Source organism: Arachis ipaensis, chromosome B9 (genome assembly GCF_059453495.1).
Source record: "Arachis ipaensis isolate K30076 ecotype BB chromosome B9, ASM5945349v1, whole genome shotgun sequence".
Taxonomy (NCBI): domain Eukaryota; kingdom Viridiplantae; phylum Streptophyta; class Magnoliopsida; order Fabales; family Fabaceae; genus Arachis; species Arachis ipaensis.
Window position 1 is genome coordinate 147,077,275 of NC_142444.1, and position 12,653 is coordinate 147,089,927.

Genomic DNA, 12,653 nt, shown 5'->3' on the forward strand with positions numbered 1-12,653 from the left:
TATGAGTTTGTGTGTTTTTTTGTGATTTCAAGTAATTTCTGGCTGAAATTGAGGGACTTGAGCAAAAATCAGATTCAGAGGTTGAAGAAGGACTGCAGATGCTGTTGGATTCTGACCTCCCTGAACTCAAAGTGGATTTTATGGAGCTACAGAACTCCAAATGACGCGCTCTCAATTGCGTTGGAAAGTAGACATCCAGGGATTTCCAGCAATATATAATAGTCTATACTTTGCCCAAGTTTAGATGATGTAAACTGGCGTTGAACGCCAGTTCCATGCTGCATTCTGGAGTCAAACGCCAGAAACAGGTTGCAAAGTGGAGTTAAACGCCAGAAACAGGTTACAAACTGACGTTCAACTCCAAGAAAGACCTCTACACGTGTAAAGCTCAATGCTCAGCCCAAGCACACACCAAGTGGGCCCCGGAAGTGGATTTCTGCATCATTTACTTATCTCTGCAAACCCTAGTAACTAGTTTAGTATAAATAGGACTTTTTACTATTGTATTTGCATCTCTGGACGTTTAGTTCTTAGATCATGGGGGCTGGCCATTCGGCCATGCCTGAACCTTCATCACTTATGTATTTTCTACAATAGAGTTTCTACACACCATAGATTAAGGTGTAGAGCTCTGCTGTTCCTCAAAGATTAATGCAAAGTACTACTGTTTTTCTATTCAATTCAACTTATTCCGCTTCTAAGATATTCATTCGCACTTCAATATGATGGATGTGATGATCGTGACAGTCATCATCATTCTCAACTTATGAACGCGTGTGTAACAGCCCAGACCACCCGCTAGCACGATATTGTTCGCTTTGGCACACAAGGCCTCACGGTTTTGCCTTTGACGATAGGGATGATAGCCGAAGCCCCCCACACTCACTCGTCAAAACGCGTCATGCTAGGGAGAGGTATCCACACCCTTATAAGGCATGCTTTGTTCCCCTCTCCAACTGATGTGGGCCTTACAATCCACCCCCCTAAGGGAGCCCAGCGCCCTCGCTGGCATATCGATCCGGGTTCTGGCTCTGATACCATCTGTAACAGCCCAGACCACCCGCTAGCACGATATTGTCCGCTTTGGCAGACAAGGCCTCACGGTTTTGCCTTTGACGATAGGGATGATAGCCGAAGCCCCCCACACTCACTCGTCAAAATGCGTCATGCTAGGGAGAGGTATCCACACCCTTATAAGGCATGCTTCGTTCCCCTCTCCAACCGATGTGGGCCTTACAGCGTGCCTGACAACCACTTCCGTTCTACCTTAGATTGAATGGATATCTCTTGGATATCTAATACAGGAGACCGAGTCCGAGTTATTAGTGTCTTTGTGGTATAAGTTAGAACCCATGGACGGCCATTCTTGAGAATCCAGAAAGTCTAAACCTTGTCTGTGGTATTCCGAGTAGGATTCAAGGATTGAATGACTGTGACGAGCTTCAAACTCGCGAGTGCTGGGCATAGTGACAGACGCAAAAGGATCAATGGATCCTATTCCAGTATGATCGAGAATCGACGGATGATTAGCCATGCAGTGACAGTGCATTGGACCATTTTCACAGAGAGGATGGGATGTAGCCATTCACAACGGTGATGCCCTACATAAAGCTTGCCATGGAAAGGAGTATGAATGATTGGATGAAGACAGCAAAAAAGCAGAGGTTCAGAGGAACAAAAGCATCTCTATACGCTTATCCGAAATTCTCACTAATGAATTACATAAGTATCTCTATCCTTATTCATACTTTATTTATCTTTTAATTATTAAAACTCTATATCCATTTGAATCCGCCTGACTGAGATTTACAAGGTGACCATAGCTTGCTTCAAGCCAACAATCTCCGTGGGATCGACCCTTACTCACGTAAGGTTTATTACTTGGACGACCCAGTGCACTTGCTGGTTAGTTGTACGAAGTTGTGAAACAGAATTAAGAACATGAACATGCGTATTAAGTTTTTAGCGCTGTTACCAAAGAAGGAATGATCACGATTTCACACACCAAGTTTTTGGCGCTGTTACCGGGGATTGTTCGAGTTTGGACAACTGACAGTTCATCTTGTTGCTCAGATTAGGTAATTTTATTTTATTTTTAAGCTTTTTATTTCTTATTTTCGAAAATAATACAAAAAAAATTTCATTTTCGTTTTTTCCAAAATAATTTGCGAAAATCCAAAGAAAAATTATAAAATCATAAAATCAAAAATAATTTTTGTGTTTCTCGTTTGAGTCTTGAGTCAAATTTTAAGTTTGGTGTCAATTGCATGTTTTTAAAATTTGTGCATTTTTCGAAAACTCATGCATGTGTTCTTCATGATCTTCAAGTTGTTCTTGACAAGTCTTCTTGTTTGATCTTTAAAATTTCTTGTTTTATGTTTTTTCTAGTTTTTCATATGCATTTTTAATTTGTTAGTGTCTAAAGTTTGAAAATTCCTAAGTTTGGTGTCTTGCATGTTTTCTTTTATTGAAAATTTTTCAAAAATACATACTTGATGTTCATTGTGATCTTCAAAGTGTTCTTGGTGTTCATCTTTGCATTCAAAGTGTTGCATATTTTTCTTGTTTTGATTCATAATTTTCATGTTTTGAATCTTTTTGATGTTTTTCTCTTTCATCATTAAAAATCCAAAAATAAAAAAAATATCTTTCCCTTTTTCTTCTCATAAAATTCGAACACTTGAGTTGACTTTTTCAAAATTTTTAAAATCTAGTTGTTTCTTATAAGTCAAATCAAGTTTTCAATTTAAAAATTCTATCTTTTTCAAATCTTTTTCAAAAATCAAATCTTTCTCATTTTTCTTTCATAATTTTCGAAAATCTTATTAGCATTTAATGTGATTGATTCTAAAATTTTAAGTTTGTTACTTGCCTAGTAAGAAAGGTTCAATCTTTAAAATTTTAAATCATATTTTTTAGTTTCTTGTTAGTCAAGTAATCAACTTTAATTTCAAAATCAAATCTTTTTAAATTTCTTTTTCAAAATCTTTTTCAAAATAAGTTTCAATCACATCTTTTCAAAATCAATTTCAAAATCCTTTCTAACTTCTTTTCTAACCTCTTTTCTTTTCAAAAATTAAGATTCAAATCTTTTTCAAACTAATCCTATCTTTTGTTTGATTCTTATCTTTTTTTCAAAACTACCTAACTAATTCTATCTCTAATTTTCAAAAATCACATCCTTCTTTTTCAAAATTCAATTTTAATTAACTAATTATTTTAAATTTCAATTTAAATTAATTTTATTTTTCTTTCTAATTTTCGAATTCTAACTTTGATTTTAAATTAAAAACAAAAATACTTTCATTTTAATTTATTTAATTTTCGAAATTCTCTCCCCCTCATCTCTTTCTAATTATTTTATTTATTTACTAACACTTCTCTTCATCTCAAAATTCGAACCCTCTCTTCCCCTTGGTGTTCGAATTTCTCTTCTTCTATTCTTTTCTTCTTCTACTCACATAAAGGAATCTCTATACTGTGACATAGAGGATTCCATATTTTCTTTTCTGTTTTCTTCTTTTTCATATGAGCAGGAACAAGGATAAGAACATTCTTGTTGAAGCTGATCCTGAACCTAAAAGGACTCTGAAGAGGAAGCCAAGGGAAGCTAAAGCACAACTCTCTGGAGAAAATCTGACAGAAATTTTTGAAAAAGAAGGAGACATGGCCGAAAATAATAACAATGCAAGGAAGATACTTGGTGACTTTACTGCACCTAATTCCAATTTACACGGAAGAAGCATCTCAATCCCTGCCATTGGAGCAAACAATTTTGAGCTGAAACCTCAACTAGTTTCTCTGATGCAACAGAATTGCAAGTTTTATGGACTTCTATCCGAAGATCCCTTTCAGTTCTTAACTGAATTCTTGCAGATCTGTGATACTGTTAAGACCAATGGGGTTGATCCCGAGGTCTACAGGCTTATGCTTTTCCCGTTTGCTGTAAGAGACAGAGCTAGAGTATGGTTGGACTCTCAACCTAAAGATAGCCTGAACTCTTGGGATAAGCTGGTCAAGGCTTTCTTAGCCAAGTTCTTTCCTCCTCAAAAGCTTAGTAAGCTTAGAGTGGATGTCCAAACCTTTAGACAGAAGGAAGGTGAATCCCTCTATGAAGCTTGGGAGAGATACAAGGAACTGACCAAAAAGTGTCCTTCTGACATGCTTTCAGAATGGACCATCCTGGATATATTCTATGATGGTCTGTCTGAGCTATCAAAGATGTCACTGGACCATTCTACAGGTGGATCCATTCACCTAAAGAAAATGCCTGCAGAAGCTCAAGAACTCATTGACATGGTTGCAAATAACCAGTTCATGTACACTTCTGAAAGGAATCCTGTAAGTAATGGGACGCCTCAAAGGAAAGGGGTTCTTGAAATTGATACTCTGAATGCCATATTGGCTCAGAATAAAATATTGACTCAGCAAGTCAATATGATCTCTCAGAGTCTGAATAGATTGAAGGAATCATCCAACAGTACTATAGAGGCATCTTCTGAAGAAGAAGCTTATGATCCTGAGAACCCTGCAATAGCAGAGGTGAATTACATGGGGGAACCCTATGGAAACACCTATAATCCCTCATGGAGAAATCATCCAAATTTCTCATGGAAGGATCAACAAAAGCCTCAACAAGGCTTTAATAATGGTGGAAGAAACAGGTTTAGCAATAGCAAGCCTTTTCCATCATCCACTCAGCAACAGACAGAGAATTCTGAGCAGAATCCATCTAACTTAGCAAATATAGTCTCTGATCTATCTAAGGCCACTTTAAGTTTCATGAATGAAACAAGGTCCTCCATTAGAAATCTGGAGGCACAAGTGGGCCAGCTGAGTAAAAGGGTCATTGAAACTCCTCCTAGTACTCTCCCAAGCAATACAGAAGAGAATCCAAAAAGAGAGTACAAAGCCATTGATTTCACCATCATGGTCGAACCTACAAGGGAGGGAGAGGACGTAAATACTAGTGAGGAAGACCTCCTGGGACGTCTAGTGACCAATAAGGAGTTTTCCTCTGAGGAACCAAAGGAATCTGAGGCTCATTTAGAGACCATAGAGATTCCTTTGAACCTCCTTATGCCATTCATGAGCTCTGATGAGTATTCTTCTTCTGAAGAGAATGAGGATGTTACTGAAGAGCAAGTTGCCAAGTACCTTGGTGCAATCATGAAGCTGAATGCCAAATTATTTGGTAATGAGACTTGGGAAGATGAACCTCCCTCGCTCATCAATAAACTGAGTGATCTGGATCAACTGACATTGCCTCAGAAGAAACAGGATCCTGGAAAGTTCTTAAAACCTTGTACCATAGGCATCATGACCTTTGAGAAGGCTCTATGTGACCTTGGGTCAGGGATAAACCTCATGCCACTCTCTGTAATGGAGAAACTGGGAATCTTTGAGGTGCAAGCTGCCAGAATCTCGTTAGAGATGGCAGACAACTCAAGAAAACAGGCTTATGGACAAGTAGAGGACGTGCTAGTAAAGGTTGAAGGCCTTTACATCCCTGCTGATTTCATAATCCTAGACACTGGGAAGGATGAGGATGAATCCATCATCCTTGGAAGACCCTTCCTAGCCACAGCAAGAGCTGTGATTGATGTGGACAGAGGAGAATTAATCCTTCAACTGAATGAGGACAACCTTGTGTTTAAAACTCAAGGATCTCCTTCTGTAACCATGGAGAGGAAGCATGAAAAGCTTCTCTCACTGCAGAGTCAACCAAAGCCCCCACAGTCAAACTCTAAGTTTGGTGTTGGGAGGCCACAACCAAACTCTAAGTTTGGTGTTGAACCCCCACAACCAAACTTTAAGTTTGGTGTTGGGAGGTCCCAACCTTGCTCTGATTATCTGTGAGGCTCCATGAGAGCTCACTGTCAAGCTATTGACATTAAAGAAGCGCTTGTTGGGAGGCAAACCAATGTTATTTAACCACTTTTATTTTATTTTCTCTTTGTTATTTCATGTTTTATTAGGTTGATGATCATGTGGAGTCACAAAAACTACTGAAAAATTGAAAACAGAATGAAAAATAGCATTGAAAACAGAACACCCTGGAGGAAGGGCTTACTGGCATTTAAACGCCAGTAAGGAGCATCTGGCTGGCGTTTAACGCCAGAACAGAGCATGAAACTAGCGTTAAATGCCAGAAACAAGCAGCAGTCTGGCGTTTAAATGCTAGGATTGCACCAAGAGGAAAGCTTGCGTTAAACGCCAGAAACAAGCATCAGACTGGCGTTTAACGCCAGAAACATGCACCATACTGGCGTTCAACGCCAGTAACATGCTATAGACTGGCGTTGAATGCCCAAAACAAGCAAGAAAGTGGCGTTTAACGCCAGAAACATGCTGCAGTCTGGCGTTAAACGCCAGGATTGCATATATAGGGTGTTTTACACGTCTAAAAGGTGTAGGGATGAGAAATCCTCAAACACCTCAGGATCTGTGGACCCCACAGGATCCCCACCTACCTCTTCTCTCCTCTTCACACCTTCCCACAACATTCTTCCTCAATTAACCTCCACCACACCTCCATCTCCTCCACTTTCTTCTTCTTCTACTCACTTGTTCCTTCTTTTGCTCGAGGACGAGCAAACATTTTAAGTTTGGTGTGGAAAAAGCATTGATTTTTTTGTTTTTCCATAACCACTAATGCCTCAAGGGATGCACTTCCCTCCACAAAACTATTGGAAGCAAATCAACACCTCCCTAGGAGAGTTAAGTTCCAACATGGAACAACTAAAGATGGAGCACCAAGAGCATTCCATCATTCTCCATGAAATTAGAGAAGATCAAATAGCTATGAGGGAGGAACAAAGACAAGGAAGAGACATAGAGGAGCTCAAAAGCACCATTGGTTCTTCAAGAAGAGGAAGACGCCACCCTCACTAAGGTGGACTCATTCCTTAAATCTCCTTGTTTATTTATTTTCCTGTTTTTCAATTTTTGAGCTTTATGTTTTAATTATGTTTGTGTCTTTACTATATGATCACTAGTGTCTAAGTGTCTATGCCTTAAAGTTATGAATATGAATCCATCACCTCTTTTGAATGAAAAATGTTTTAATTACAAAAGAACAAGAAGTACATGGTTTCAAATTCATCCTTGAAACTAGTTTAATTATTTTGATGTGGTGACAATACTTTTTGTTTTCTGAATGAATGATTGAACAGTGCATATGTCTTTTGAAGTTGATGTTTATGAATGTTAAATATGTTGGCTCTTGAAGAATGATGAACAGGAGACATGTTATTTAATAATCTGAAAAATCATAAAAATGATTCTTGAAGCAAGAAAAAGCAGTGAATACAAAAGCTTGCAGAAAAAAATAAAAGAAAAAAAAATAGCGAAAAAAATAGAAGAAAATATCTAAAAAAAAAAAGCAAGCAGAAAAAGCCAAAAGCTCTTAAAACCAAAGGGCAAGAGCAAAAAGCCAGTAGCCCTTAAAACCAAAAGGCAAGGGTAATAAAAAGGATCCAAGGCTTTGAGCATCAGTGGATAGGAGGGCCTAAAGGAATAAAATCCTGGTCTAAGCGGCTAAACCAAGCTGTCCCTAACCATGTGCTTGTGGCGTGAAGGTGTCAAGTGAAAACTTGAGACTGAGCGGTTAAAGTCAAGGTCCAAAGCAAAAACAGAGTGTGCTTAAGAACCCTGGACACCTCTAATTGGGGACTCTAGCAAAGCTGAGTCATAATCTGAAAAGGTTCACCCAGTTATGTGTCTGTGGCATTTATGTATCCGGTGGTAATACTGGAAAACAAAGTGCTTAGGGCCACGGCCAAGACTCATAAAGTAGCTGTGTTCAAGAATCAACATACTGAACTAGGAGAATCAATAACACTATCTGAACTCTGAGTTCCTATAGATGCCAATCATTCTGAACCTCAATGGATAAAGTGAGATGCCAAAACTATTCAAGAGACAAAAAGCTACAAGTCCCGCTCATCTGATTGGAGCTAAGTTTCATTGATATTTTGGAATCTATAGTATATTCTCTTCTTTTTATCCTATTTGATTTTCAGTTGCTTGGGGACAAGCAACAATTTAAGTTTGGTGTTGTGATGAGCGGATAATTTATACGCTTTTTGGCATTGTTTTTACATAGTTTTCAGTATGATTTAGTTAGTTTTTTAGTATATTTTTATTAGTTTTTAATTAAAATTCACATTTCTGGACTTTACTATGAGTTTGTGTGTTTTTTTGTGATTTCAAGTAATTTCTGGCTGAAATTGAGGGACTTGAGCAAAAATCAGATTCAGAGGTTGAAGAAGGACTGCAGATGCTGTTGGATTCTGACCTCCCTGAACTCAAAGTGGATTTTATGGAGCTACAGAACTCCAAATGACGCGCTCTCAATTGCGTTGGAAAGTAGACATCCAGGGCTTTCTAGAAATATATAATAGTCTATACTTTGCCCAAGTTTAGATGATGTAAACTGGCGTTGAACGCCAGTTCCATGCTGCATTCTAGAGTCAAACGCCAGAAACAGGTTGCAAAATGGAGTTAAACGCCAGAAACAGGTTACAAACTGGCGTTCAACTCCAAGAAAGACCTCTACATGTGTAAAGCTCAATGCTCAGCCCAAGCACACACCAAGTGGGCCCCGAAAGTGGATTTCTGCATCATTTACTTATCTCTGCAAACCCTAGTAACTAGTTTAGTATAAATAGGACTTTTTACTATTGTATTTGCATCTCTGGACGTTTAGTTCTTAGATCATGGGGGCTGGCCATTCGGCCATGCCTGAACCTTCATCACTTATGTATTTTCTACGGTAGAGTTTCTACACACCATACATTAAGGTGTGGAGCTCTGCTGTTCCTCAAAGATTAATGTAAAGTACTACTGTTTTTCTATTCAATTCAACTTATTCCGCTTCTAAGATATTCATTCGCACTTTAATATAATGGATGTGATGATCGTGACAGTCATCATCATTCTCAACTTATGAACGCGTGCCTGACAACCACTTCCGTTCTACCTTAGATTGAATGGATATCTCTTGGATATCTAATACAGGGGACCGAGTCCGAGTTATTAGTGTCTTCGTGGTATAAGTTAGAACCCATGGACGGCCATTCTTGAGAATCTGGAAAGTCTAAACCTTGTCTGTGGTATTCTGAGTAGGATTCAAGGATTGAATGACTGTGACGAGCTTCAAACTCGCGAGTGCTGGGCATAGTGACAGACGCAAAAGGATCAATGGATCCTATTCCAGTATGATCGAGAATCGACGGATGATTAGCCATGCAGTGACAGAGCATTGGACCATTTTCACAGAGAGGATGGGATGTAGCAATTGACAACGGTGATACCCTACATAAAGCTTGCCATGGAAAGGAGTATGAATGATTGGATGAAGACAGCAGGAAAGCAGAGGTTCAGAGGAACAAAAGCATTTCTATACGCTTATCCGAAATTCTCACTAATGAATTACATAAGTATCTCTATCCTAGTTCATACTTTATTTATCTTTTAATTATTAAAACTCTATATCCATTTGAATCCGCCTGACTGAGATTTACAAGGTGACCATAGCTTGCTTCAAGCCAACAATTTCCTTAGGATCGACCCTTACTCACGTAAGGTTTATTACTTGGACGACCCAGTGCACTTGCTAGTTAGTTGTACGAAGTTGTGAAATAGAATTAAGAACATGAACGTGCGTATTAAGTTTTTAGCGCCGTTACCAAGGAAGGAATGATCACAATTTCGCACACCAACGGTGACCGGCTCTGGCGCTCTGGCGACGGGCTCAACAGCGACGGTCTTGTGTTCCACTAATGAGCGGATAATTTATTCTCTAATTCTGCTAGTTGCAGCTTTCTTTGAGCACCAGATTCTTCAAAATTCATATTGCATTCCCTTACATCCCAGAAAGCCTTGTGTTCCACTGATGAGCGGATAATTTATACGCTTTTTGGCATTGTTTTTAGTATGTTTTTAGTATATTTTAGTTAGTTTTTATTATGTTTTTTAGTTTTTAAATAAAAATCACTCTTCTGGACTTTACTATGAGTTTGTGTGTTTTTCTGTGATTTCAGGTATTTTCTGGATGAAATTGAGGGACTTGAGCAAAAATCTGATTCAGAGGCTGAAAAAAGACTGCAGATGCTGTTGGATTCTGACCTCCCTGCACTCGAAGTGGTTTTTCTGGAGCTACAAAAGCCCAATTGGCACACTCTTATTTGCGTTGGAAATTAGACATCCTAGGCTTTCCAGTAATATATAATAGTCCATACTTTGCTCGAGATTTGATGGCTCAAACAGGCGTTCCAAGTCAGCTTAAGAATTCTGGCGTTTAACGCCGGAACTGGCACAAAAGCTGGAGTTAAACGCCCAAACTGGCACAAAAGCTGGCGTTTAACTCCAAGAAAAGTCTCTACACATGGAAGCTTCAATGCTCAGCCCAAACACACACCAAGTGGGCCCGGAAGAAGATTTCTGCATTAATTACTGATTTCTGTAAACCCTAGGCTACTAGTTCTCTATAAATAGGACCTTATACTATTGTATTTTCATCTTTGGACGTTTAGTCCCTAGACCTTGGAGGCTGGCCATTCGGCCATGCTTACACCATTATCACTTTTGTATTTTCAACAGTGGAGTTTCTACACACCATAGATTAAGGTGTAGAGCTCTGCTGTTCTTCATGAATTAATACAAAGTACTATTATTTTTCTATTCAACTCAAGTCTATTTCTTCTCCAAGATATTCATTTGCACCCAAGAACATGATGAATGTGATGATTATGTGACACTCATCACCATTCTCACCTATGAACGCGTGACTGATAACCACTTCCGTTCTACATGCAAACAAGCTTGAATGTGTATCTCTTGGGTTTCTAATCTAAGATTGGAACCTTCGTGGTATAGGCTAGAATTATTGGCGGCCATTCCTGAGATCCGGAACGTTTAAACCTTGTCTGTGGTATTCTGAGTAGGATCTGGGAAGGGATGGCTGTGACGAGCTTCAAACTCGCGATTGTTGGGCGTGTGACAGACGCAAAAGGATCAATGGATCCTATTCCAACATGATCGAGAACCGACAGATGATTAGCCATACGGTGACAGCGCATTTGGAACATTTTCACTGAGAGGACGAGAAGTAGCCATTGACAACAGTGATGCCCAACATAAAGCTTTCCATGGAAAGGAGTATGAATGATTGGAAGAAGGCAATAGGAAAGCAGAGGTTCAGGAGGAACAAAGCATCTTCATACGCTTATCTGAAATTCCAACCAAAGAATTACATAAGTATCTCTATCTTTAGTTTACGTTTTATTTATCTTTTAATTATCAATTCTCCATCATCATCTGAATTAGCCTGACTGAGATTTACAAGGTGACCATAGCTTGCTTCAAGCCGACAGTCTCCGTGGGATCGACCCTTACTCACGTAAGGTATTACTTGGACGACCCAGTGCACTTGCTGGTTAGTTGTGCGGAATTGTGACAAAGTGTGATTCACGTTTAAGAGCTCCAAGTCCTTTGGCGCCATTGTTGATGATCACAATTTCATGCACCAAGTTTTTTGGCGCCGTTGTCGGGGAATGTTCGAGTTTGGACAACTGACGGTTCATCTTGTTGCTTAGATTAGGTACTTTTCTTTTTATTTTTCAGAATTTTTAAGAATGAATTCTAGAGTTTCAAGGTGATGCTCTTATCATCACAAAAGCTGATTGATTCTCATCAATTTAGCTGCTGAATGTAATGTCCTGCTGAAGCTTGGCCAACCATGTCTAATCTTTTTAGACTGAAGCTTTAGACTAACATTGCATGATTCCTGGAATTCTTATTAAAAGTTTTGAATCCCTTTATTTTCCTTTCCATATAAGTTTCGAAAATCACAAAAAAATTTATAAAATCATAAAAATAAAAAATATTTTATGTTTCTTGTTTGAGTCTAGTGTCAATTTTTAAGTTTGGTGTCAATTGCATTCTTCTTGTATTTTTCAAAAATATGCAATATGTTCTTCATTAATATTCAAGTTGTTCTTGATGATTTCATTGCTCTGATCTTTAAATTCCTTTGTTTTGTGTGTTTAGTTGTTTCTCATATGCATTCTCAATTTGTTAGTGTCTCTTATATGAAAATTTTTAAGTTTGGTGTCCTGCATGCATTGTTTGTTTGATTCGAGTTTCCTAAGATTAATTATATTTTGATTGTTTCTCATCATTGAAAAATTCAAAAAAATTCTCAAAACTATGTCTTTTCAAGTCAATAATACAGAGAATTGAAGATTAAGAACATTCAGCAGATGAATCAAACAGAAAAAGCTGGGCGTTCAAAACGCCCAGTGAAGAAGGAAAACTGGCGTTTTTCTATGGATAAAAGATCCAATTGATAGAGGAAGCGCCGTAAAGATCAATTGGCGAGGTTTTAGGCTGAGACAATAAGAACTGCTTACAACTTATATCATGATACTTGGCTGGGTGTTTAACGCCAAAAAAGGTAGCATTTTGGGCGTTAAAAGCCAGAATGGATGCCATTCTGGGCGTTTAACGCCAGGATGACACTAGAGGGAAGATTTTGTTTTTAATTCAAATCTTTTTCAAATTTTCATAATTTTTCAAAATAAAATCTTTTTCAAATCATATCTTTTCAATCATATCTCTTCAAAATCAATTTCTTTCCATTTTTTTAT

At 38.3% G+C, this 12,653-nt stretch overlaps 1 non-coding gene across 1 annotated transcript; it reads right to left on the reverse strand.

The window, feature by feature from the left end:
* Nucleotides 1-4,059: 4,059 nt before the first annotated feature.
* Nucleotides 4,060-4,167, reverse strand: LOC148546714 (small nucleolar RNA R71). The gene has a single exon (XR_015901094.1). It is a non-coding gene; the product is annotated as a small nucleolar RNA R71 (small nucleolar RNA).
* Between the last annotated feature and the right edge of the window lie 8,486 nt (nt 4,168-12,653).